General features: G+C 33.8%; 1 protein-coding gene across 2 annotated transcripts in view; it reads left to right on the top strand.

Moving 5' to 3' along the window:
* LOC126972746 (RING finger protein nhl-1) overlaps positions 1-23,096 on the top strand; it is a 132,098-nt gene that overhangs the window by 45,814 nt on the left and 63,188 nt on the right. For both annotated transcript variants that reach the window (XM_050819757.1, XM_050819760.1), the window contains exon 2: positions 9,796-9,888. The gene's annotated coding sequence lies outside the window, so the exon portion shown is untranslated. The remainder of the gene's footprint in view (positions 1-9,795; positions 9,889-23,096) is intronic.

The following is a 23,096-nucleotide window of genomic DNA, read 5'->3' on the forward strand; positions in this document are numbered from 1 at the left end:
AATTCTTCAAATAAAATGGCACGAAGCATCAAATAAAGCGATTTAGTCAAATTTTTGTATAATATTTGCATTTGTTATGTTTTTAAAGTGATAACCCTCACTAGTAGGAATAATACAGAAATAAAATTTGAAAAACAACAAAATTTTATGAACGATGCGGGACTCGAACCCACGACGTCAGGCATTCCGTGCCGGTGCTCTAACCAACTGAGCTAACCGTTCGAGTGACGTCTCGTTACAAAATCTTGTATGCTAAAACAAACAAAAATTTGTTTTTCAAATTTTATTTGTGTATTATTCCTACTAGCGAGGGTTATCCCTTTAAAAACATAACAAATGGTTTAGATTTACAAGAGCGACATCTCATGTCAATTTCCTAATATGCAAATTTTGGGGTTGAGCAGGTTATCAACTGTAAAGTAGATCCTGTAGATGAAGCCACAACCTGAGAGTTGAACAAAGCATACAGGATTTTATAACGAGATGTCACTCGATCGACGGTTAGCTCAGCTGGTTAGAGCACCGGCACGGAATGCCGGAGGTCGTGGGTTCGAGTCCCGCATCGTTCACAAAACTTTGTTGTTTTTCAAATTTTATTTGTGTAATATTTACATGTCTTTCAGTCGTTTTTTTTGTGAAATGTTGTTTGTATGAGTGTAGCAACAGGTACTAAATGGATTCGCTAATGAATTGCTATTAATTAGGTAGAATTATTTATTTTTTATTAATTAATGCAGGCAATCGCGTAACAAATCACTATTTTAGTTCTTTTATATATTCAACTTATACGGTGTTATTACAAAAAATAATTTAAACACGACTTAGACAAGTATTTTGTTAAACAACATATAACTATTGGCAATTTAAGAACGACGCTAAGCAACAGAAAGACACGGATTTGTAATAGAACATATTTAAAACAAGTGTTCAAAACGTGTGTGTTTAATGCAATAAGTGCAAAATGCGTGGTGGGGGTTAAGAGTTCAGAAGATGGTACAACAGGCCCGGACAGACTTCAAAAGTTATAGATAAAATTAAATAAATATAATGTAATTTCTGAGTGATACCGTTGTTTATAATATAAAAAAGACGTTTTTACCTTTGCACAGGATGCCGACTAGATTATGGGTACCACAACGGCGCCCTTTTCTGCCGTGAAGCAGTAATGTGTAAGCATTATTGTGTTTCGGCTTGAAGGGCGCCGTAGCTAGTGAAATTACTCGGCAAATGAGACTTAAAATACTGTGGTACATTATTTTGATCTATCTCGTAAGGTTCAGCCAGCGTTCAGTAAGCGTAAAAATATATTTAGTTCTGACATCAGATTAGAAACCCCAAAAATACTCAGTGTTTCTCTACTATATGATCCATGTAACCTTTCTCTTAAATCACTCTATCTTTTAAAAAAAGAATCAAAATCCGTTGCGTAGTTTTAAAGATTTAAGCATACATAGGAACAGACAGTGGGAACCGACTTTGTTTTATACTATGTAGTGGTTGACACTCGAAATTCATTTAAAGTAGAATATAAAATTGCAATGTCCGAGATCTACCTTAGATTTTCACATCGTGTTTTACCCTCGTATATTTTATCATCAGTGACTATCACTGATGTCACGATAAAAATTCATCTGTTTAATATAAAATAATATTAAATCATTTAATTTAGGCTGAAAGGCCCATAACCTTATAGTCTAAAATACATATTTATATAACTTATCGTCGGTGATGTGAGGCGCGGGTTCGGTAGGCGGTCGGCGACGTCTGCGATACTTGCGGAATACCCCTTTGGCCACAGTTTCACGTCCAGGAAGTTCGGTATATTTCTCTGTGTCGGGACGCGAGCAACAAAAGAGTTTAAGTCTACTGCGTGACGCGTCAACAACTTTTCGACCCCCAACCGGAACTTTTTCTTCTCCACCAAGTACTGAACAATGTTTAAGGCCTTGGTCGTATGGTGAAAGCGAGAGACTAGATATACCACACTGGGACTAAGGGACGCAGGAGCTGGTTCTGTCCTATCGGTGCTATGCTATATTGATTACGACTACGAGGCTTCTTCCGCTTCACCTTAATCATTGTCGAAGCTATCCCTGTCAGTCTGGCCCTTAGATACAGTTCTACAAGCGGGTTCCACTTCCATTTTCTGTCCTCAGCACTGTCCACTTTCTGGGTTGCTGGCGGATGCTAGCAGCATAGTCAGGATAGCAGGCACCACCTCCGAGAATGGAGGAGGTACATTATCGCTTACACCTGCGGGGATAAAAGTTCAATCAATCACAACTAGGTCATAGATATGGTCAAAATGGTGCAACTTGTTTTCGCGTTTTTTTGACACTGTCAATAAAGTAATTTAAGCAACGAGCTAAAGATACATATATTATTGTTATGATGACCATTCTGAATTTGGCTTTTAAAAAGGAGAAATACATCTGGAATATTAATTGTTATTTAGAATATTCATAAGGCAAAGGCAATTTATGATAAACGTCGCTCATACTTTACTTTTAAACCAAAATAATACAAGTAATAGCATAGCTGCCGATCTTAAGTAGTTACGCACTTATTTGACGGTTCTCGTATCGACTTAGAAATAAGAGACTTTATATTTTATTATGTACAAATATATACATTTTATAATATAATCGCTGTTCAGACTTTATTTATAAAATAAATTTAAAGTTTAACTGGGAGTCGAGGCAGTAGATTTCTGCCTACTAATTACAAAACGGCTTAGCCGATATGATAATTTCACTGATGCATTGTGAAAAAGATATAATTCCAATCAATTCATGAGCTGAAATGTTAAATTAATTAAAGTAATAAGGCAAAATTAAATAACATAAACAGACACAGGCACTGGTTCGTTCATAATATATTCATTAACATGACGTGTGAAAAGTAGATCTACTATTAAGCAGAAAAAATTAATTTCCGCTGCAGCTTGTGACGTAGGCTCTTTCTGGCGGTTTGCCAAACGCTACCGCCTGCGGAAGCCCAGATAGGACAAAAGGAATAAGGCAAGGCATTCACTACATTACATACTTCTTCAGTACAGAGAGTTTTGTTGATGCTTGTTTAAGCATTTAGCTCCAGTGAACAATTGTTATTTTAGCGAAATGTTGCTGTGGAATTTTTGAGCTTTATGCAATTATGAGCTCATAACTACGACTTTGTTTGCGTCGACTTACAAATTTTTGGGTTCACGATGGTAAAAATTATTCTCTTTCGATTCAGTTTCAACTACTAATTTTGTTATCAATATACTCTTGAATTTATAGGCTTAAGCTTGGCTAGCTTAAAGACAAATGAACATCTTTCAAGATACAAAGGAGGATTTTGTGCTTTTATGAAACCACGATAAAAGTGAAACTTTTATTCTCTAACACATTTACGCGAAATGTGTTAGAGCAATTAGAAATAATAAAATACAAAAATAACATGTTTACATTGTTGAATGAACAAACAAATTTAGTCCCCTCACCTTTGTTACGTGTCTCTTCCGGGGGTAATCGTCACAACAGCCGACCAATCACAACGCGTCATTTCATGGGACGAGGGTATAAAAGAGCGGCTTCCGGCTCATTTGATTCAGTCTCGTGCCAGATTTGTGCGAGACAACCCGTCCTGAGGATGCCTCGTGTAGAGGCACACGTGTCGAATTGTTTTAAAAACATTGAAACTGTTTTTAAAAAACTTAAACACAAAATATTGGCGGAATTAACACTAAAGAAAACTTAAAGCATTTGTATAATTATGGATTTCCACAAAGTGACGCCTAATTCAATTTTTTTTTTTATAGACATTTAACTGAAAATAGCGTGGAACACTGTCACAAATGAGTTATAGTCTATGCACTACACGGTCAGCTACTGCGATCTATAGGCGCCGCCCGACCGTCACGCGACATGCAACACACAGACGAAAAATTTTGAGACGATGTAATAAAAGTTTCACTTTAAAAAGCGAATCTATTGAGACTGTAACCGATAGTCAAGATAGTAATAGTCAAGTGGTAAACAGTCAGCCACGCTTGGTATCGGCTCTTTCGTATTTAGAATATTAAACACACATTGACTAATCAAAATCAGTTATATATTATCGTACTGACAAGTTGTCTATACGATTTTATATTCTTTCGGCCATTCCCAATATTCAGTCTATCTCCGGTTGTGGCCTAGTTGAGATACAAATCGTAACTATTGTTGACTTTTCTGTCCCAATAAACTTATCGACGGTAACTCACCTTATCCGTGCACGCTGTCTGTCAATAGGAGGACGTATAGCTTACCAGCTATAGAAGTTTCTATGGAAATTGCAATTCACGCGTCCCAATTTAAGGCGATAAGAATGACTAATCGGGTATATTATGATAGCTTCAGATTATTGACACCTAATTATTAACAGTAAAAGGTAGTAATTCATCTCTATCTGTAGATATTACCTACGTAGTGGAAACGGCCGTAAATCTGCGGGCACTACATAGGATCGTTCACGGCAGGTCACTTACTTACTTTTGTTTTAATTTGCTTATTGTAAACTTTGTGATGATCAACGCTGGTTGCACAAGTAATCAACATCATGCTGAAGTGAAAACATTATGTGACAAAAAATCATGGCCTTTAGGGCCTCAATAGCGATATTATTTATTATATTTGAGTACAAATTAACAATTTACTTCATGTTTCTTCTTGACGCCTCGCAGAAGGTGAGATAAATAGATTATTCACACTCATTTCACTCAGGACTCTATAATTCCATCATCCTTTAAATAATTAATACCAACTTAGATTTCATCAACGCTAGACAGTCCTTTCCTCCCTAAATACAGAATCGACTATTTTTAACTTCTTGAATAGCTTTGTTCCAAACAATATCATAAAAATATTTTTTACTGACTTCAAAAAAGGATTTCAAGGTTCAAAACTTTCGACTGGATGAACCGATTAGGATGATTCTTTTTTGTTTGAAAGCTTTTTTTGCGTAGAGAAATCGCTTCATTGTGTGTCCTCTACCGCATTTATAATGGGATGTGTTCCGAAGAGCTGTTTCACCTGATTGCTGCCACTGTATACCACCTTTGCACGAAACGCCACAAGTTAGTTTATCATCCCCACCATCTGGATCTGTGGTGGTCCTCCAAAGTGCGGTTTTCAAGGAGGTTTCTTCCACGTACTACAAAGCTGTGGAATGAACTTCCTTGTGCAGTGTTTCCGGGATGATACGAGATGGGTACCTTAAAAAAAAGCACGTACACCTTCCTTAAAGGCCAGCAACGCTCCTGTGATTCCTCTGGTGTTGCAAGAGATTGTGGGTGGCGGTGATCACTTATCACCAGGTAACCCGCACGCTCGTTTGTCCTCCTTTTCCATAAAAAAAGCTAGTGCTATATCTATAGAAGATAATTTTTAAAAAATACTAATTTTGATTGACAAGTCCTGAACAGTCTGCCACACTTTGATTTGTGCTAAATATACAATGGTCGTCATACATTTTCACTATTTTTATCCACAGAGCTATATTTATACTATACAAGTTTATATCACAGTTTAAATAGGTCAAGGTCAAAAATAACTCAATTTATAACATATAACTTTCATCATTACTAACTTTTAAATATTAATTTATTTATATGTATATAATGAATAATTTTCTGCTTATGAGTATATATTGAACTAGCCGTTCCCACCCGCTTCGCGTGGCGAATTTAATAAGGTAGGAACGTTGGAATTTAAAGAATAAGAAACCATAATCAATCTAGGATAAATTTCGCATCGAACGGTGGTAGTTTCATGTCGATACGATCAGTGGTTTAGGCGTGAAATAGCCTCAAACAAAGACCATTATCATTATATATATATATTTATAATTAATAAATTTCTCTTAATACACGGTGTGTGGATGTATGACTGTAATGTTCTTAAATTAATTTAAGATTCACTTGCTTATTATCGACATACAGTATTTTTCTTTTAAGAAATAGGCAATTTTCGGTGACCATACTTACACGTCAGCGCATGAAAATAAACAGTTCAGGAGCACTTATTCTTCCGACCTACTTCAATTAATTCAATTGAAAGCTCGACAACAATCAATATATTTATTGCATTCTACAATGGGATGATATGATGGTATATTTTAAGTATCACCAAAGAATATGTAGTACTGATATTGTAGGCGCTGTAGGGTACAGCAATTTTGTTGAACTTGAATATTTTTAATATTTATTCCTTCGTACACATATAAACTTAAAATATTGAAAATTCTTATATTATTGTAAGTAATAATTATATTATTGTAGTATACAATTTGTGTTTGTATCTCGATTTCATATTATTGTAACTTATTTTATCACAAAAATATTCATCTACAGAATAGTTATATTTAGTAACAATGTATGTTTTAACTGGTTTATCAATTTAATATTTGCTTTATTAATACAGGGTGTCCCACGGCTATGCCACATGGAGTACCTTAAATACTGTAGATCTTTTTTATGAAAATACGGGACGAGACGACCAGGAGGTTCAGCTGATGGTAATTCTTGAAAAGCCCAAAAATTCTGAGCGGCACTACAATTGCACTCGTCACCTTGAGACATAAGATGTTAGGTCTCATTTGCCCAGTAATTTCTCTAGCTACAGCGACCTTCAGACTGAAACACAATAATTTTTACAAATTACTGCTTCACGGCAGAAATAGGCACCGTTGAGGTACCCATAACCAACCGGAATCCTGTGAAAAGGACACTGGTAATATTGTAGATGTCACATTTTACTGAAAGGAGAATTTATTTGGGCAACTAACAAATTACACTCTTTACATGCCTAAACTTATAAGCTACCACAGCATTCATAATTTTTACTACGTTCTTAATACAGTAATTTTAAAAATTTAAATACCTATATCTATAAAATATATTATAATATAAAAATCAAAGCAAGCAAAAATCACAACATAAGTTTAAAGTTTAAAGATTAAAAATAGCAATGACAAAATAAAAACAACTTGGAAAATTATAAATGAGGAGATCGGTAAAACTAATAAGAGAAATAATGAATTCAAATAAAAGATTGGTAACAGAAACATAAAAACAGATTCTGAAATTGCAGATATATTTGAAAAGTTTTTAACTGATATACCGGTCTCTACGACAAAATATATAAATTCCTCACCTATATCTGCAATGAAACTGCTTCACAAAAACGTATCTTTATGTAATACAAACTTTAAATTTAAGCATGTAGATCGCATAGAGATTATTAAAACGTTTAGACTAATCAGCGTTAAGAAAACTAAAGATCTCTGGGGAATCTCTGTTAACGTAGTGAAATCTGTAATAGAAATTGTAGCCAAAGACTTAGCTTTTATTTTCAATAAGTGTGTAGATTGCGGTATATTTCCAAACCAAATGAAACAGAGCAAGATCACTCCTCTATTTAAGTCGGGAGATAAAGCTGACCCCACCAATTTTAGACCCATATCAGTACTACCAACCTATAGCAAGATTTTCGAAAAAATTATGTTAACCCAATTAATTAACCATTTTTACAATAATAACCTCATGCATAATTTATTTATTTATTTATTTGTATAAAGAAACTTACAGCTATTTATATTACATAAAAGTATGATAATGTATAAATATTACACTAGCCAAAATAGTTTCTAACGATGCTTATTACATAGTGAAGTTTTAAGACTTATAAAAATTATTACAAAAAAATACAAAAGTTTAAAGAGCCAATAAATTCACTAATACAAAATAAATATAACCTTTAGATACCAATTTTTTTAACAAAAGATACAAAATCGTACTTATTACATCGAAATATGTCTATGTGGTTATAACAGTCATTGTGTGTTCTGCAAGCTCTGATAAGAAATCTATTCTTATTATTATAATAAACAATATGGTTTTACTCAAGGTCTTTCAACCTCAGATGCTAGTATAGAGTTAATAAGAAATATTTTGGATGCTTGGGAGGATTCATGTGATGCGTTAGGAGTGTTTTGTGATTTATCCAAGGCATTCGACTGCGTTCATCATGAAACCTTACTTCAAAAATTTCACCACTATGGTGTTAGGGATGTTTCGCCAGATTTAATAAAATCATACTTGTGTAATAGGATTCAAAGAGTAGAAGTTAATGGAAAAAGATCAACTGGCTCTATCATATCGATGGGTGTACCGCAGGGCTCAATCTTGGGTCCTTTTTTGTTCCTAGTTTACGTCAATGATTTACCATACCTTATTCAAAATAAACATGATATTATACTGTTTGCTGACGATACATCTTTGTTATTTAAAATAAAACGCCAGCAAAAAACTTTCTGTCCGGTTGACGACGACATTGCTGAAGTAGTAAATTGGTTTAATGTTAATAACTTACTTTTAAACGAAAGGAAAACAAAATGTGTTAGGTTTACACTTCCAAATATAAAGCACCAACCAACACCTATAAAAATTAATAATGAAAAACTTGATTTAGTAGAAACGACAACATTCCTAGGCATTACATTAGACTTTAAGCTACAATGGGGTGCTCACATAAAAAACTTATGTAATCGACTTAGCTCTGCAGTATTTGCGATAAAAAAAATTAGGCAGCTGACAGATGCTGAAACGGCTAGACTTGTATATTTCAGCTACTTTCATAGTGTCATGTCTTACGGAATAATATTGTGGGGTAGGGCTGCAGATATTGAAAACATATTTAAGCTGCAGAAAAGAGCAATTCGAGCAGTCTATAAAATGCGTTCAAGGGATTCATTGAGATAAAAGTTTAGTGAAATAAATATTATGACAGTACACTGCCAGTACATATACGAGAACCTCCTATACGCCCATAAAAATATTAGCCAATTTAAAAAGAATAGTGATGTACACAGTGTCAATACTCGAAACAAACATAAACTCGCAATTCCATCTACTAGGCTCCGTAAAATTGCTAAATCTTTTAAAGTGGATTGTGTTGTATTTTACAATAAACTCCCAAATGAAATTAAAATGTTACCTATTAAAAAAATTTTAATGTATCGTAAAAAATAAATTAACATCTAAGGCCTATTATAGCGTGAAAGATTATTTAAATGATAAAGATAGTTGGAATTCTAAATTTTGTTAATGAATATTGTTATACTCATTTGAATGCTATTGTAACTTTTGTACTTCATCCTGACTTGCACTAAATAACTTATAAAGTTTTACAGTGAATAAAGATTTTTTGACTTTGACTTTGACTTTGAAAGGTTTCTAAATCACTTATGTAAATTTAGTATTTTCTTTTTATATTCAGCAAGCGGTAAGAATAAATCAATGTTCTGCGATTTGGCCAGTGATTTATATGACCTACAGAGCCTAGAAATAGTTGCGTTTTGACCCAGTCAGTAGTCCTAGATAGTGGTACTACAAACAACGTATAGGCATTTTGTCTTATTAATTTTGGAGGAACTTTTATTTTGAATTTTGACATTAAAAATGGAGAATCTACTCAACCGCTAAAAATATTGTGTAAAAACAAAAGATCTAACGCTATCCTTCTATTTTGTATATCTTATTTTAATTAAAAAAATTATTTAAACTGCATTCATAGATTTTTATATATTTGCCTGTTTGAACTAGGAACCGAACCCGGTAAATGAGAAAAAAAATCTTGCATCTATGTAATACCGATCGTCCATGTAGCAAAGCCGTGGGACACCCTGCTACTTCTAATTCTCATGAAGATGGCAGGCCCACACAAAACAGTTAATCGAATCAGATGAGAGAATCAATTAATAACTTGGTTTCAGATCCTGCAATAATCTTCAAGGAGGTAGTAAGGAAGACGAAGTGCGGGCCCGCCCACAAGACGGGCCCGCCACTGACAATACGACTTCATAAAAGTAAGTCTTATATGCAATCTTAGATAATTTATAAGTCTATATAGAGCCACTTGCTGCTAGACAACCGATGAAAACAGGTCAGGTTTATTACTTTAGTGCGCGTGACAAGCTACTTCTTACACTCGCGATTTGTATGTCACTTTGCGCTACTGTGCATTGCTCAAAATAGAGGTTAACTGTCAACCTCAATTTTTTTCGATGTTTTCACAGCTGTCACAGTCTATCTAGACGTATAAATGATCTAATTAAATATGTTTAGAATTGATGTGATACATCGTACTTTATTCATTATCTATCCATCCTAATATATTCTTGCATTCTGTCATAACCATAGCAGGAAACGTCATAGTCGCTATAATGACATTTCTAGTGGAGACGTCGTGTGGCGGGTCACTTCATTCGTCATCGTTGTGAACAAACTATACTGGTGGATACGTACTATCATGTAGAACTCTGTTTTTTTTGGAAATAAAAATTACAAAGTTATTTTTTAAGTTCTTTGACATGTTGATAAAATGCTCGTTTTAAATCTTTACTTTCATTGTGTGTGCGGATCAATGCATAATGCTTTGGAGCTATTTAAATTAAGTGACTTTTATTATTATTATTTTAATTAAAATTAACTTATTCAAGAACGCCAAACATCAGAGTACTGTTGTACATAACTTTGTCTAGGTTGCAAATATTTGTTAAATTAAACCTCAAAATTATTTGTTAAAAATTTAAAAATAAATTCCAAAAAAATTCAAATGTGTTATCGAGTACATTAACATAAAGTGACACACAATGTTAATAAATAAAGATAATATTATATAGTGAAATTATTTTATTACATATTACCAATAATATTTAATGTAATTATTATACTTGAAGTATAGTTTTAATTATCGTTGTATCATCTTCGTAAGGAATTTGATAGATGAAGGTATCTTTTCAAGGGAGGTGACAATCGATCTGGTAATTGACACAGATTTTTTTTAGCTCCCCGCTAAGAAAATTCGGGAAGATATTGGTTTTACCCCGTTTTTCGAAAATCGAGTTTTCATCAGATCTCGACGATTTAAGGTCCTAAGACGACTTCTCTGAGTATCCCCGCGATGGTGTCCGTACGTCTGTATGTATGCATGTGTGTGTATATGTATGGATGTATGTAAATCTCTTATAACTTCTGAATCAACAAGCAATCGACACCCAAAGAGGAGAACGCGAAGACCTCATTTAAGGATTGGGACCGAGCCGATGGCCTTGTGTAATCGAGCGGAGCTAGGTAACCTCGCTTGTGCGATATCTTGTGATACATTGTTTCAAAACAGAATTACAAGCATTTTTAATTTATTACAAACATATTATAATTTTCTTTACAAAACTAACAAAACTATGTCATGTTTTATTGTATTGGTGTACAATTATTAAATTTTCGTACAATTTTTATTTAGATTGAATGATTAGCATGGCTCTAACTGTAAAAGTTAGGGCTATTTTGGTGATGTTTTTCTCGAACTGTCTATAAAAAATAGAAATGTAAAGACGAAAATAATTTTCTTCTCATGTTCTGTAGATATATAGCTATTTATTTATTTTTTGTAGATATATAAGCTTTATATAAACAGTCAAGAGATGGATTCAATTACGCGCTATTTTGGCGAATTCTTGGGATAGCGGCCTTAATACACTTTTATTTATACAAAATCCTTAAAGCAATATGAATTAAAACCAATAAAATTAAAATCCATTCATTCAATGTTTGATGTCGGAGATAAAAGAAAAAGTTGTTACATATTTCTGTGCAATGTTTTCAGAGCGTAATAATGTCTTAGCAATGTTTATACAATCGGAAAATACATGCTCATATGAATATTTTTCCTTTTATAACACTACGAGAAAATATGCTTTGAATTTATTTGTATGAGTATTAATAATTTTCTTATATTTAAACCGTTGTGCGTACAATATCTGTATATCTTTTAATTAATATTTATACATTATGGATTTCTGTAAAACATTTTTCTTGGTGTCTTGTTTCGTGAGGATGATTCGAACTCGAATGATTCCTTAGCTTACGCAAGCAGAGTCCACTCATAGTAATAGAAATTGGTGAGACTGATCGAAAGAATTCCGATATGACTTAGAAAAGAGTTCCCAATTAAAATCCCACCTTAAAGGCCGGCAACGCATTTCTTGACACCTGTTGTTGCGGATGTCCATGGGCGGTTGCCTCACCTCTCCCCATCCAGTGAGAATCTTGCCCGTTTGCCTCCTTGTAAAAAAATGCGGTAATACAAGCGTATTGTCGTCTGAAACAAGATGTTGTGGCAAGGACTGGAAAGTAACGCTGAAATGGTTTGGACTCTTGGAGCGAATGAGTGAAGAAATAATGACTTAACAAATATATAAGCCAAGTGTGTGTGTGCAAGTCAGTCACGGAAGACCTCTTAGAACAGTCGTCGACCAAATTGAGGATGTTTTGAGAAAAGGAAAGGTCCGAAGCACCCGCAAAAGAATAATGAACGTAGAGGAAGCGCGTGCATGTTTAACGATAGAAGCAAGTGGCATTCTATTGTCTCTGCCTACCCCAACAGTTACAAGGCATAAGTGTGTGTGTATGTAAAATAAAACGTTAAAAAAACGCAAAAAACTTCACGCCTTGTTCCCGTTGTACCAGCGATAATTAAGCGACGAGTGAAGCAGTAATGAGTAAACATTATCGTGTTGCGGTCTGGAGGGCGCCGTAGCTAATGATTACTGGGCAAATGAGACTTCACATCTTATGACTGAAAGTGACGAGCGCAACTGTAGTGCCGCTCAGAATTTTTGGGTTTTTTCAAGAATACTGAGCGGCACTGCATTGTAATGGGCAGGGCGCATCAATTACCATCAGCTTATTGTCCAGCTCGTCTTGTCCCTTTTATTTGATAAAAAAAAATCATAACATAAAAAATATCAACTTTTGATGAAAACAGTCTTTTAATCAACGCGGTAAAGATGGCTCAAAATAAGTTACATTGCAACTTTGTAACAATATTTCACTACCCATATGTTACATTTGGCTTGTAATAAAATCATTTACTTTATAATTTTAAGCACGTATAACCTCGCCGGACATTTATTGAAAAGTTTAGATTTAAGAGTCTAGCCTTAAAAAGAATACAGACAGCTCAGAAGTACAGGACAAAAAAGTTGCTTTAGGACATGCGGTTTATAATTACTTTAGTTAACGTAAAACTTGAACGGAATAAAAAATAGTGTTTGCTCAAGACAACACGACAGAAATGAAAACTTCTAAATGTACGTACTCTGGGTAATATTTGCTCTGTTCGATCGACAGCTCAGTATCATTCATGCACACAAAATAATGTGCTCAGAGCGACTAAGCAAGTTTTCCCATGATAAACTTATTACCAGTCAGAGGTACTTGCAACCCAAGTTTCACCTGATTCCTGATACGTGTAGGTACCCACAAAAAATTCCCGTACACCTTTCTTAAAGGTCGGCAACTCTCCTGTGATCCCTCTGGTGCCAGAGAATGTGGGTGGCGATGATCACTTAATACCAGGTGACCCGTATGCTCGATTTCATTCTTTTCTATAAAAAAAGAAAATTGCTAAAACTCTGTGAAATATTTAATTTAAAATAATTATTTTTGTCGAAAGTAATTATAGTATTAATGAATTGTACCTTTGTATGTTTGTATATTACATGAGGAAAAACTAGACTCTAGGGCTGGTTTTTATTCACGTCGATCGATACTTCGAGCAAAACATTTTATGTAGTATATGTTTTATTTTAACACGTCAATAAGCCGTAACTTTGCGAAAATCGATAACAGTTTAAATGTCATTACTTTTCTTGTGTTATAATTGCGCTAAGATTTGTCCTTAACCAATTCGAAACGAGGCATGCTCAGGAGATGTTAACTCGCCGAATTCTGGCACAAAACTGGCGCAAGAATCATAATATACAAAAGGAAATAGTATGCATTTTTCAATCTTTTGATTAATTTGATTGCTGTCTAATATGCAGGCCACATCTTGATAAAACATCTCTCTTGGGACTCCGTCTATATAATTATTTCGCTCTACCTTTCAATAAAGAAACTTTACACGACTTCGTACTCTGGTCTGCTCCACTGTTCAATGAAAATTCTTTGTTATTTTATGATCAACTTTCCTTGTCCCAGTTGCGATACATACAATGCTGGATAACTTACAATAGTACAAATATTGTATAAACGAAATAAAACTTACACAGCGCTATAAATGTCTCTTTTACTTAAACAAATTTAGGTGTATTTCCAGTCATATTTCTGCAATGATGGATGTATCATTGCAGAAATAAAGTCTCAAATCTCTCAAGTCTAAATATTTATAGTTGAAGAACTAACTTTCCTTGTTTGGCCATCATTTATAATTAGGCTTAAACTAAGCGCTTTTGCATTGTTACTACAAATATTTCTTTTAAATAACTGAATTTATATTATGTTCGTACAAAGTTGAGCTCATGAAAAGAACATACAAGAAACTCAACGGCCACTGTTTTCAATCAAATAACAAATTGATTTGTAAGGTGCTGCATCCAATAAATGATTCGTGTTTAAATAATATAAATTATTTCATAAAAAGTAATAAATAATTAACTGTATAAATAGAAATTATTGTATATTGGATGCATCAACCTTTATAGCTTGAATCCGTTGTTTGTGTAGGGATGCTTCGAAAACATGATGGTCGTGATTACTGTCACAATTAGTAATTGTATCCAACAAATGCAATGATTTATGAACTATAACAGGTTGGTCTAGTCCCACAAGTAGTACCCGTTCACGAGTTGATGCATGGACAAGATATTGTTCCCTTTGCACATATTTGAGCGAAGGAGACGACCCGGCACACGAAGCCAACGAAAGCAATGCCAATCAGTGAGCATGATGAACCATGTCAAGCATACCTACGCATGACGCAAAAATTACAAAATAAATGCCACAAGCCCACAAATGATTCTATATCGTATTATATATCTAGCAGTGGGAGGCACAGGATGTCGGCTATATTATGGGTACCATAACGGCGACTATTTCTGCCGTGAAGCAGTAATATGTGTAATTACTGTGTTTCGGCCTGAAGGGCACCGTAGCTAGTGAAATTACGGGGTAAATGAGACTTAACATCTTTTCTCAAGGTGACGAGCGCAATTGTAGTACCACTCAGAATCTTTTGGTTTTTCTAGAATCCTGAGTGGCACTGCATTGTAATGGGCAGGGCATATCAATTACCATTAGCTGAACGTCCTGCTCATCTCGTCCCTTATTTTCAAAAGAAAAAATATAGCATTTATATAAAATAAAGCACCGCACGGTGGAATCGCATAATAAATATCCCTCCAAACGACTTGCGAGATTAGTTCAATAAAATTTGTATGCAACGTAAGTAGATTACAACCGGGGAGAATTTATGATGTGACAAATCACCGCTTGTGTGGTTTACTTTAAAATAGTATCTACTATTTGTATTATTAATGAAAATGATTCTTAAAAGTGTGATTTTTGCGTTGATTTTCGATTCTTAACACAAGCCGCTTAATGAATTGGTGTAACAGTAAAAAATTCATAACTAATTAAAAGTGTTTTTTTAACAGTAACTCAAATTTTATACACGTCACTTTACAATTATTGTGGATAAGTGCATATCTGATATATTATTATTCAAGAAAAAAACAAAATTAACAAAATATAATATACAGTCATTCCCTATGATGCCTACACAAATTAATGACAATGGGAAGACTATAGCAACTGTATACTCCAAATGTCACGTGAGGCTGCTGAAAACCAGTGTTGTGTTGCTGTCTTCTGCACTAACTACTAACTACTGAGTCAGCTTATTTTTGCAGGGAATCACACGCAAACAGATATTTTTAATCATTTTAAATTTTAATAATATTTGTTACGTTATTTAAATTAGTATTTTTAAGATTTTAGTTATTATTATAAATTGTTGTGTTGTGTGTTTTTTGGATGGATGGCTAGATGTCCTTTGGGGCAGTAAAGTCCTCGAATGGTGACCACGTACCGCAAGATGTAGTATTGGTAGGCTCCCACAAGATGGACCGACGCTCTGGTCAAGATTGCCGGAATATGTTGGATGAATGCAGCGCAGGACCTATGGTCGTGGAAATCGTTGGGGAAGGCCTTTGTCCAGCAGTGGACGGCTTCCGGCTGATGATGATGATGTGTTTTTTTTGTTGCTAATAAAGTGTTTTCTATTCTATATGCGTTCTGCTTTTCTAATTCTATTCTTTCTCGTCACACACACGCATACGCTATGTTGTAGGCACAGTCATCTCTCCACTACTACGCGAGATTCTCTGGTATGTTGTAACAAATTCCATCCCTTTTCACGATTATTGTAACCAACAGCAACCAACCAACCTTCCCAACTTGAAGTCCAGCAATGTATCTCTTACCCCTGGTTTGCAAATTTCCATGGGTGGCCTCACCATCACGTGAAAATAGCGGAAGGAAAGATGTATCACATTAAAAATGAATATATAACTCACATAATTCAAGCCTAATATTTACAGCCTCTTATCAACATTGTAACATCTTATAAATGTTTTGTTAAGCCGTAAACTTTGTTACTAACGACACAATAAAATTACTTATTTTTATAGCTTTATTAACTCATTCTGGATTATCCGAGGTATAATAAAACAACAATTTAATTTGTTACAAGTGGAAAAGATCTTAAAACGTTTTTATAGACTTTTCATTTCAGATGGACTAGCCAGTTTGGTGTGGCATTGACCTCTTAAGTGATGCTTTTAATAAAACTGTTATTATGTTTGTTGTGCTAACTGTTATTATGTTTGTTGTAGCCATAAAACAGGATGGCAAGACTTTTTTTTATTACAAACCATCATTGTAATATCATATTGTGATTATGATAAACCTGCTGAACTATATAACAGTCTTTACAGATCGGTAATTATTTGGACTTGTAAAGATTCAATTAAATCATAAGCGTGTAACTTACATTTTTTTTAAAATTTTATCTACATTAGACCATGACATAAATTTTTTTTTCCAATAGTACTATATAATGCCCTTGCAAAATTTAAATAAACTACTCCTTCTTTCCTCTTTCTCGGAGGCTCTATTACAATTGAGCAACTCATATCTATACTATTAAATAGAGAGCCTTTTATGCCTTTGGTTTTACTGCAAAAGCTATTATTAAAATTTTGGTATAAATTTATGATGATTACTTAATTATTTTTGACTTAGAAGTAACTATATATTGTATCGCCCATTCTTCTCAGGTCTGAGGCGTTCGTTTTGGAATGGGTGGTAGTTTTTTTTGACTTTCAATAAGTGATATGACATCCTATTATGTATAAAAATATTCTAATTTGAATTTGAATTCGCAATACAACTAATTCAGTACGTATATGACAATTCATAGTACAATAAGCGGGTACTTAATTTATGGGGCAAAACAACGTTTGCCACATGTTCGATTTTTGAATAGGTGGTGGAAAACGGATATGATTTGTGTATTAGCGACGAAATATATTGCCATAACAACTTTACACATTGTTATGAAAACATATAACAAACAATATTCTTCAAAATTATTTTTCATCAGTTATCTAACAGCATTTATACCACGTGTTTCATTGTGTTTACGATCATTCTCCTATTTACAGAAACACACAATTACGAAACCCTCATTTCTGGTTATTCTGAAAAGCGTCAATTCTCTAACTCAACACTCGTAAGAAGCATTTCGCGGTACATTAACATCCTGCCATAACAATGTACTTTTACTGCCTTAATACTCATACATCAGGACTGAGATGTTCACCCTGTAATCGTTTTCTTGAAGATTACAAGGGAATCTTATTAAGGGGAATGGATTTTTCGAAGATTTTTAATAAGACTTTCTGGATGCTGCGAAAACAAATGCCAGTTTAATTTTTTTTTTCTATTACTGAATTTAATGCATAGCTTTTAAGTTTAAGATAAGATGTGTAGTGAAAACATACAAATGAATTTAATTATTCATTTTCAAGTTCTTAAGAAATTTTATCCAACAAATTTATCTGAACAAATATATTTGCAATTCACTATAAGATGCAGCCGTTCAAGTCCAAATTATTATGTGTTACATCCAGTGCCATCAATATATTCACCATGAAATGAAAATCCTTTAACTTTTATTATTACTTAACCAGCGAAATTTAAAGTTATGAAAGTAGGAAACATAGCTATAATAATTAACGAATTAATTTTCTTAATAGTGTTGAAAACCTGGAAGTTAATACAGCTACAAAATTGAAAAACAAAAATAATAAAATAAAACGTTTGCATAGACGCTGAATCTGAATTTAAAATTATAAATGGAACTTAAATATATATTCTGACTCCGCCGAACTCCACCTTCGGATGACACGCCACAAGTTATGATATCATCCCACCATCTGGATGAGTGGCGGTCCTCCACAGTGCGGTTTTCAAGAAGCTTTCTTCCACGTACTACAAAGCTGTGGAATGAGCTTCCTTGTGCGGTGTTACTGGGACGATATGACATGGGTACCTTCAAAAAAAGCAATCTCTGGTGTTGCAAGAGAATATGAGCGGCGGTGATCACTTAACACCAGGTGACACGTACGCTCGTTTGTCGATGGATGGGTGGCAGCATTTTTAATAATATTTATCTACAAATTTGAAGATTTTCAATTTGCTCGAAGCATAGGCCCCTTTACTTAACTTAATACTATCTAAAGTATCAACAATAATAATATTCCTTTACGAAAATACTTTTCGATATTCAATTCACAAGAGAATATCGAGGTATACAGTATTTGAGTGCTATTGTGACTCAACTTGAAAGCCTCGGTAGATTCCAAAATTACAATCGTAATGCTTAGAAATAACAACAGCTGATGCTGGCAAATGTAATGCCTCATTCAGACACTTTTATTACAACTCACATCTAACAATGAGTTCTATAAGAATCTAATCAAGTTAACGATAATCTTCTGTCCCTGTCTCTGTATCAATTTAGAAGTATAATAATAGTTATGTTATTGTATATAATATGACTTTTTTTATCGAGAATTAACTTACAAACTAACATATTTTAAATTTTTTCACTGTACAATTTAGAATTAGTATAGTCAGAACAGTTTTCTAGTAAGTGATTTGTTTAAAACTATTTGAATTACAGCGTTGCCTGTCTGCCGTCAATATGTAAGTAGTTATTATTTTGAAGGGCGTCGTGGTTGGTGAAATTACTGGGCTTAATTAGATTCAGCATCTTATGTCTCAAAGTGACGAACGCAACTGCAGTGTGCTTATAATATTATTTTCTATGAAAAAAAATTCTTGCTCGAGTCATCACCATTTCACATAAAAAAAATACAACGAATACGATAAAAAAATGTATGTAGCTTTTATAGACTATGCTAAAGCTTTTGATACCCTTAATCACGAATAAAAATTGTATTCTACATCAAATATTAAAGTGTTTTAAAGATTTTCAATACTACGTACAAGAACCTCAAATATTCCCTCAGAATTAGGATGTGTGATTTTAAATCTACAGTGTCTAGGATTTTATTGCCTGTTAGTTCGAAAAAAACCTCTTCGTGAATTTCTTGGACTTCTTTGTCACCCATAGGCTCGTTCATTCAAAACGGTTTATCAATTAAAGTAATTTTAACGTTTAACTTGATAATGTTGAAGAGAAACTTTATTGTTGACCCTTTAGAAACCTTGCTTTATTAATATGCATTCTTTGACATCGGTATTTTTTAAAGTTTGTTAAAGTTTTTAAGTATCCTATTTTATATACATCCCTTTTATAATTCGAATCATTAGTAGAACAAATAGAGATAAGTTTCTCTCGACCCTTTATTAGGATAAATTAGTGAGTGTAACAGGATATCCGAAACGTTTTCGGGCTTTGGGTTTATTATTGTGGTTAGTAACTAAAAGTTCAATATCCATTCGTTGGTTTAAGAGAAAATCCTTTAGCGATGAGTCATTTATTAGAACACCGCGTGCTGTAGAAAACGAAATTATACATTATTATTGGAAGATAAAATGCATTCGTATACCATCGCACTAGCTGAATCTATGAATCGAGAATCAGCTAATATATTTTTGAAATTCTGTGGATAGCTTGTGGTGACATTACTAAGTTCAAAAGTGTGTACGTTACCATACCGTATCGTCATAACAGTGGAAGCAAGTCCATTCCACAGATTAGTTGTACGTGTAGCAAAGTCTATTAAAGAACGCATTGTTAAGTGCTATATTGGTGATATATTTAAACTATTCTGTCAAAAACGTACCAGAAATAGGTCAATAATACACAAAATGTTAGTTATTCAATTCTTCAGCAGTAAGAATGCGTTTATTGTACGTTGTGTCGGAATTGACTTGTTCTAGCATGTCCTCAACGACACTTAAGCGATTTCATTTTTTAGGTTGTCTGGAAATTTATCGAGGCGACATGTTCCAAAGCCAAGTGATCATTTAAAATGATACGGATAATCGTGGGACACAGAAATTTCAGCACATATTACTGTCAAAATTGAATGAGGACTTGAGCGATGTTAACTTCAGTTAAACACGATGATGACCAACCAGCGCGAGGCAAATCTGTCAGCAATCTCGATCGAACGCTACGTACCACTCTTGAGCACATGTTTTTCATCGTAAGTCTTCTGCAACATTTTTAGTGTCTCCGAAAACGAAATTCTATTGGCGATGCAAAACTTAAGACAAACTCATTGTTTGTTGTTTTTGTCCATTATGTAATTTGCAAAACACACTTTATAATGTTATAATCTCACTAAACACCACTGAATTTATTCTAAACTAGCTGACCCGGCAAACGTTGTTTTGCCATATAAAGCATAATTCACGCGATAGTTTTATAAGTAATAAAATATTACCTATATTATAGCCTGTACATCATTTTGTTCTATTGTCAATAGTTTTTGCAGCGCACGCAAAAATAGGTTTTCGATTTTACACCTTGTGTTACAAAATAGCAATTTTATTATGGATCCCTAATTTTGAAAAAAAAAAACAGAGCCTGTAGCCTTTCTCGATAAATGGACTACCCAACACTGAAAGAATCATTCAAATCGGACCAGTAGTACCAGAGATTAGCGCGTTCAAACAAACAAACAAACACTGCAGCTTTATAATATTAGTATAGATGATAGATGCAATTTCGACTCCGCGCTTGAATAAATTGAAAAACATTTATGCCAATGTACCTAGATTTGCCGCCAATTCACAAAAACAAATGACAAATGAATACAATATACTACATTAGGTTACCAAAGAGTTCTGAAATTGAAATTCAAAAAAAGTTTTCATTAGCAATGTTTCTAACTGGCCAGTTCTAAGCATTTTCAGTGTTACCCACGTAGCAACAATAAAATTAACAAATCTTAATAAATACATTTATTCCTGATATTCTTTTCACTGAATGTAAATAATTAAAATGTCTGCGTCGCTTAAAGCCGTGATACAATAGAAAAAAAGGGCGTTAAATCGACAGCGAATTGAGAAGCCCAACACAATACTACCGTTGATTACTTACAGTTGCAGAGCGCTCTGTTGAACTGTCGAACACAGAAGTTTATGCTGAATAAGTTTTTCTTGCATACATACTGTTTGGCAAAACAACCCTTAAAGCATGGTGTGGTTACATTTTCTTCATTTCTTTATCCAATGGCAAATCTAAATTGGCAAACCGAGATATTATTTTAATTTATTTCCTGATTTTAGTATTTTAATAAGTGAGCTGTGGTATGACGTATTGGTATTTTGGCTTAGTATTTCTTTGAATGTGACCAATATTTTTGTAATGAAACCTTTATTACATGGCCGTTGTCGAGTTTTCTTCTCACCCCCTGTGTGAGGGCGGAATTAGAATGTCAGAGCTGAGCCCTATACTCTGGCATTTCTTATTCCAAGACTTTGGGAGATTCCTTGGGTAATTACCATAAGTCTTCGCTTGGATGACAACGTTGTTGTTTTATTAATTTTTGTACATAGCCTCATTTTTGTTTCGTCCATATATCACATGTCGCATTACAGCGGGCCGTGGATTAGGAGAGAAGTTCAATTATTAATTTCAACGAATGCTTAAGTCAGGTTATCCGAGTGGTCTTTGGCATAATATATATTAATTTGTTTTGTTGTATCATGCTGATATTAATAATAATATAAATAATATTTTGTTATAACACCACACAGTTGGTCTTTTATATAGATTTTTTTTGGAATTTGGAAAATTAAGATTGACACAATAAATTGGTTTGCAGATTCAACATCAACTGGCTGATGACAAAAAAAAATAGAATATTATTATCTGAAAACGTAACAAGATGGTTACTCTATAACATATCTGCTAATTATATTGCTGCTCTATTTAATATACATTAGAAATTTTACTAAAGAAATTATTGTAGTAAGAAGTAAACCAAATTCGTTTGTCGATTTTGATAATTCTTACATTCAGTAAACAAAGTGTAGGTAAAATGACAAACACTTCACGGATTGCTACAACTGAATTACTTTCATGCAACGTACAAATTTAATAATACTTATTTCACTTTTGTCTTGCTAACAAAATAAAATATATTTCCCACTCAGCACTCTTCTTGTAACAGCACTCTATTAGAGACAAGTGCGCTCATGTTCACAGACAAGTGTTTGCCGAGACACTCATACACAGTGACAGCTGAATATTGAAGATAAGAAGCTGGGAATAGTGAGTCTAGACAGTGATGTCGAACTATATTAGATATCCTCGCTGTATTAACCAACTTCATTTCTTTAAAATAATGTGAGACTAAAATTAGGAAGGAATTAAGCTGGTATTTTGATGCTCAATCACCCAAATATCTTATTTAGATATTTTGAAACCCAATCTAGATTATTAAATATTCAATTCAATTTCGATTTCACCAACACAAGCTATACGCAGCTATCGCCTAAACGCGTTTAAATGCTGACCGTCAAATTTTGGACGTTCAAGCTTCTATTTGATTCAAGAGCTGTCATTGTCGATTTTTTTTTTTTTGATTTTTTGGCCTGGTAACGAGACCTTTAAGCCATGTCTTTTTTCGGTCACTTTCGCTTTGAGAGCGCTTCACGACTGTTCACTAACTTTTAAATGTTATTT

This window comes from Leptidea sinapis, chromosome 27 (assembly GCF_905404315.1).
Source record: "Leptidea sinapis chromosome 27, ilLepSina1.1, whole genome shotgun sequence".
Classification (NCBI taxonomy): Eukaryota; Metazoa; Arthropoda; class Insecta; order Lepidoptera; family Pieridae; genus Leptidea; species Leptidea sinapis.